Source organism: Cherax quadricarinatus, chromosome 79 (assembly GCF_038502225.1).
Source record: "Cherax quadricarinatus isolate ZL_2023a chromosome 79, ASM3850222v1, whole genome shotgun sequence".
Classification (NCBI taxonomy): Eukaryota; Metazoa; Arthropoda; class Malacostraca; order Decapoda; family Parastacidae; genus Cherax; species Cherax quadricarinatus.
The window spans coordinates 3,832,407-3,838,406 of record NC_091370.1 but is presented as its reverse complement, the minus strand read 5'-3'; the positions used below and the strand labels follow the sequence as shown (position 1 = coordinate 3,838,406).

The 6,000-nt window shown below is 46.4% G+C and overlaps 1 protein-coding gene across 1 annotated transcript in view; it reads left to right on the top strand.

Annotated features, from left to right (window-relative positions):
- The first annotated feature begins 3,668 nt into the window (after nt 1-3,668).
- LOC128702739 (uncharacterized) overlaps nt 3,669-6,000 on the top strand; it is a 91,364-nt gene continuing 89,032 nt past the window's right edge. Inside the window, exon 1 of the mRNA XM_070101801.1 lies at nt 3,669-3,825. The gene's annotated coding sequence lies outside the window, so the exon portion shown is untranslated. The remainder of the gene's footprint in view (nt 3,826-6,000) is intronic.

Here is a 6,000-nt window from a genome sequence, read left to right as displayed (position 1 = left end):
TATACCATTTACGTCAGGCCCATACTGGAGTATGCAGCACCAGTTTGGAATCCACACCTAGTCAAGCACGTCAAGAAATTAGAGAAAGTGCAAAGGTTTGCAACAAGACTAGTCCCAGAGCAACGGGGATTGTCCTACGAAGAAAGGTTGAGGGAAATCGGCCTGACGACACTGGAGGACAGGAGGGTCAGGGGAGACATGATAACGACATATAAAATACTGCGCGGAATAGACGAGGTGGACAAAGACGGGATGTTCCAGAGATGGGACACAGACACAAGAGGTCACAATTGGAAGTTGAAGACTCAGATGAATCAAAGGGATGTTAGGAAGTATTTCTTCAGTCATAGAGTAGTCAAGCCGTGGAATAGCCTAGAAAGTGAAGTAGTGGAGGCGGGAACCATACATAGTTTTAAGGCGAGGTATGATAAAGCTCATGGAGCAGGGAGAGAGAGGACCTAGTAGCAATCAGTGAAGAGGCGGGGCCAGGAGCTATGACTCGACCCGTGCAACTACAAATAGGTGAGTACAAATGGGTGAGCACACACACACACACACACACACACACAAAGTCATGAAGATCGGGGAAGGGCAAAGAAGACCTCAGACAGAGTATAGTCTAGGCTCCAAACCTCACTCAAGGAAAAAGATTGTGGGGTGAGTATAATACCGAGCACATCTCCTGAGGCGCATATCAATCAGATAACTGCTGCAGCATACGGGCGTCTGGCAAACTTAAGGATAGCGTTCCGATACCTCAGTAAGGAATCGTTCAAGACTCTTTATACCATATACGTCAGGCCCTACTGGAGTATGCAGCACCATTTTGGAATCGACACCTGGTCAAGCACGTCAAGAAATTAGAAAAAGTGCAAAGGTTTACAACAAGACTAGTCCCAGAGCTAAGGGGAATGTCCTACGAAGAAAGGTTAAGAGAAAGTGGCCTGACGAGACTGGAGGACGAGAGGGTCAAGGGAAACATGATAACGACATATAAAATACTGCACGGAATAGACAAGGTGGACAAAGACAGGATTTTCCAGGGATGAGACACAGAAACAACGGGTCACAACTGGAAGTTGAGGACTCAGATGAGTCAAAGGATGTTAGGAAGTATTTCTTCAGTCATAGAGTTGTTAGGCAGTGGAATAGCCTAGAAAGTGACGTAGTGGAGGCGGGAACCATACATAGTTTTAAGATGAGGTTTGATAAAGCTCAAGGAGTAGGGACAGAGGACCTAGTAGCAATGAGTGAAGAGGCGGGGCCAGGAGCTATGACTCGACCTCTGCAACCACAAATAGGTGAGGAACTTTTAAATGTCGACGAAGAAAGGGAAGCGGTAATTTCATGCACTGGCCAAGGAGGTATACCATTTTTAAGAGTGAAGAAGAACAGGATGTGAGTGTGGGGGGCGGTGCGTGAGGCATTACGTAGAATGAAAGGGGGTAAAGCAGCTGGAACTGACGGAATCATGACAAATGTTAAAAGCAGGGGGGGATATAGTGTTGGAGTGGTTGGTAATTTTGTTTAATAAATGTATGAAAGAGGTGAAGGTACCTAGGGATTGGCGGAGAGCATGTATAGTCCCTTTATATAAAGGGAAGGGGGACAAAAGAGACTGTAAAAATATAGAGGAATAAGTTTACTGAGTAAACTAGGAAAAGTGTACGGTAGGGTTATAATTGAAAGAATTAGAGGTAAGACAGAATGTAGGATTGCGGATGAGCAGGGAGGGTTCAGAGTGGGTAGGGGATGTGTAGATCAAGTGTTTACATTGAAGCATATATGTGAACAGTATTTAGATAAAGGTAGGGAAGTTTTTATTGCATTTATGGATTTAGAAAAGGCATATGATAGAGTGGATAGGGGAGCAATGTGGCAGATGTTGCAAGTATATGGAATAGGTGGTAAGTTACTAAATGCTGTAAAGAGCTTTTATGAGGATAGTGAGGCTCAGGTTAGGGCGTGTAGAAGAGAGGGAGACTATTTCCCGGTAAAAGTAGGTCTTAGACAGGGATGTGTAATGTCACCATGGTTGTTTAATATATTTATAGATGGGGTTGTAAAAGAAGTAAATGCTAGGGTGTTCGGGAGAGGGGCGGGATTAAATTATGGGGAATTAAATACAAAATTTGAATTGACACAGTTGCTTTTTGTTGATGATACTGTGCTTATGGGAGATTCTAAAGAAAAATTGTAAAGGTTAGTGGATGAGTTTGGGAGAGTGTGTAAAGGTAGAAAGTTGAAAGTGAATACAGAAAAGAGTAAGGTGATGAGGGAACCAAATGATTTAGATAAAGAAAAATTGGATATCAAATTGGGGAGGAGGAGTATGGAAGAAGTGAATGTTTTTAGATACTTGGGAGTTGACGTGTCAGCGGATGGATTTATGAAGGATGGCGATGTGCTACAAATTATACACTGACACAATTTTTAATCCACTTGCCAACTCAGCGCAGTTAGTTCTCCAGTATGTGGGTCGCTCGCTCGCTACTCTAGGAAAACACATACAAGGTGGGTTAATGGTGGGCGGTGGGTTTAGGATGGGTGGTGAGTTAATGATATGCCGTGGGTTGAAGGTGATACTTAGAGTAGTGAGTGCTGGGAGGGTAACAGTGACCCCTGGCTGGCAGCAGTGCTGGGAAGGTAGGAGGGTAGCAGTGACCCCTGGCTGGCAGCAGTGCTGGGAAGGTAGGAGGGCAGCAGTGATTCCTGGCTGGCAGCAGTGCTGGGATGGTAGAAGGGTAACAGTGACCCCTGGCTGGCAGCAGTACCAGGAGGGTAGGAAGGCAGCAGTGATTCCTGGCTGGCAGCAGTGCTGGGATGGTAGAAGGGTAACAGTGACCCCTGGCTGGCAGCAGTACCAGGAGGGTAGGAGGGCAGCAGTGATTCCTGGCTGGCAGCAGTGCTGGGATGGTAGAAGGGTAACAGCGACTTCTGGCTGGAAGCATTGCTGGGAGGGTAGGAGGGCAGCAGTGATCCCAGGCTGGCAGCAGTGCTGGGAGGGGAGGGCAGCAGTGACCCCAGGCTGGGAACAGTGCTGGGAGGGTAGGAGGGCAGCAGTGACCCCAGGCTGGCAGCAGTGCTGGTAGGGTAGGTCAGCAGTGACCCCTGGCTAGTAGAAGTCCTGGAAGGTCAGCAGTGACCTCTGGCTGGCAGCAGTGCTGGAAGGTCAGCAGTGACCCCTGGCTGGCAGCAGTGTTAGTAGGGTAGGAGAGCAGCAGTGACACTTGGCTGGCAGCAATTCTGGGAGGTCAGCAGTGACCCCTGGCTTGGAGAAGTGCTGGGAGGGTAGGTCAGCAGTGATCCCTGGCTGGCAGCAGTGATTCCAGTCTGGGAGCAATGACCCCTGGCTTTCAGCAGTGCTAGGAGGGTAGTAGGACAGCAGTGACCCCTTGCTGGCAGCAGTGCTGGGAGGGTAGGAGTGAAGCAGTGATCCGTCTGAGAGCAGTACTGGTTAGGTGGGAGGGCAGTAGTGACCCCTGGCTGGCAGCAGTGCTGGGAGGGTAGAAGGGCAGTAGTGACCCCTGGCTGGCAGCAGTGCTGGGAGGGTAGGAGGGCAGCAATGACTCCTGTCTGGGAGCAGTGATCCCTGGCTGGCAGCAGTGCTGGGAGGGTAGGAGGGCAGCAATGACCCCTGTCTGGGAGCAGTGACCTCTGGCTGGCAGCAGTGCTGGGGGGGGGGGTAGGAGGGCAGCAGTGATCCCTGGCTGGCAGCAGTGCAGACAGTGCTGGAGTTGCCAGTTCATCTTGTGGTAGTGCAGTCATTGGTGCGTCGCCTTGCTAAACACATCAACACCGTGAATGCTCTCTTCCTGTCTCCTGGTAGGTGTTCTGCCTGTGTGTCTTCATGGCAGGTGTTGTGTTTTTCTGTGCTCTGCGATATTCTGTCTCCCGGTAAGTGTTTTATCTGTCTCCTTATAAGTATTCTCTCTATCTCATGGTAGGTGTTCTGCCTCCAGGTAAGTGTTCTGTCTGCGTTTCTGTCTGCGTGTCTCCTGGTAGGTGTTGTGTCTTTCTGTGTTCCTCTCTATGTATTTTGTCTCCCGGTAAGTGTTCTGTGTCTCCTGGTAGGTGTTCTATCTCCCGTTAAGTGTTGTGTGTGTGTCTCTCTCCAGAAAGCACCGTTCTCTCCTCCCGGAAGTCTTCAATCGTAACTTAATCTCATTTTCCTTCCATTATTCTGTTGACTAGTTCCTGACGGCAATTTCTTAACGTTTTACACAAGCTTATAATAACTTTTCTTTATATTACATTTACATAGTTTAACTTAGATTAAGTTTTGATAGTATAGATTACATTAACCTATAAAAACATATAACCACAAATAGATTATAAAATGTTGCTATACGTTTGACTGAGAGTTATTAGTAAACGTTTATGAACATCAGAATCTCTCGAGGTGGGAAAACCGGATGCCAATTTACACTCACCTCATCAGATCAGCCAGGGCATAACCGTGGACGGGTGAGCCAGTGGAAGGCCTCTGTCAGATGACTAAAAGCTCCAGCTGCGAGTCATCATATGACTAAGACCCGTGACAGGAAACACTTGTCCTGTTTCCTGACAAACATTACCTACCCTAAGGGCATCCATGTTTACGAAATATGAACGAAGAGTTGTACCACACTAAGTGATCTGCTGTGTGTTTTGCATTAATGTGGAAAATCATGCTGTGGTGAGCAGAGGTTCCCAGGTGTTTATACACGTATCTTCCATCACATTTATCACTTATAGTCAGTGTGTTTGCAGCCACAAGTATCATGGCACGCGTCCATGAACTTCATATTCCACTGTAGAGTATGAATTTAAAATGTAAATGTTCATAATTAAATATATCTTGAAACTGTTTAAAATCTGATCAAAATAGGTATATATGAATTCTGTAACTCCCAATTTTTTTCTCGCGTACCCAAGATGGCTCGCGAATTCCCAGGATGTGCGAACCACAGTGTTTCAGCCAAGATGGCTCGCGAACTCCCGGGGTGTACGAGCCACATTGTTACAGCCACTGGAGTATACCGGATCGCTTCATTATTTGTTGACGATAGGGGGAGTTGACGCAAAGGTGGCTGTCACTGCGTTGGACGCTCATTAACCTGAGTAATAGTGGTCAGTTCTACACACACACAATCCATCCTCCCACTCCAAGTGATTTTTTAGTGGTAGGAAACGAAGAAAGAAAATGGTTAGCAATAACCAAAATAGTTAACCACTTTGGAGTCTTGTTGGACTGGAGGCACAGCCAGTGGCCCCTCCAGACTCACAGCTACTGATGCCAACAACAAAATCCCCCCAACAAACATGCAACACGGCCTCATTTATATTTGCTAATATACAGGGCCTTAAGCCATCCACAAACAACAAGATACCTTTCATTAGTGGACTTCTAGGGAAGTCAAATGTAATGTTTGCAGCCTTCACAGAGACCCGCGCAAAAGATTACTTTGACAGTGAAATATGGATACCTGGGTACAACCTTTTCAAATGCGACAGAAATAACAGGCAACAAGGGTGATGGGGGGGGGAGTTGGCCTGTATATCCAAGAGTAGCTCATTTGCACAGAGATGCTGAACACCACAAATGATGTAGTTGAAGTTCTAACAATAAAAATCGAGAACCAAAACTTAGTCATTGTGCTTGTATATAAGCCACCAGATGCAACTTCTCAACAGTTCAAGGAACAGCTATCGAAAATTGACTACTGTCTGCCAAACCTTCCAGACACTTCCAAACATCTTGCTGCTTGGTGAGTTCAATCTAAGACATACAAAATGAAAGAATGTAGGAAATACTGTTGTAGCAGAAATAATCCCCGGATACAGCTCAGGTGAAAAGTCACACACACATGAGCTGCTGAATTTCTACAATAAACACACCCTAAGTCAGCAGATAGTGGAGCCAACAAGACTGCAAAACACACTTGACCTTATCTTCACAAATAATGAGGACCTGATAAGAAACATAACAATATAAAAAAACAACTAATTCTGATCACA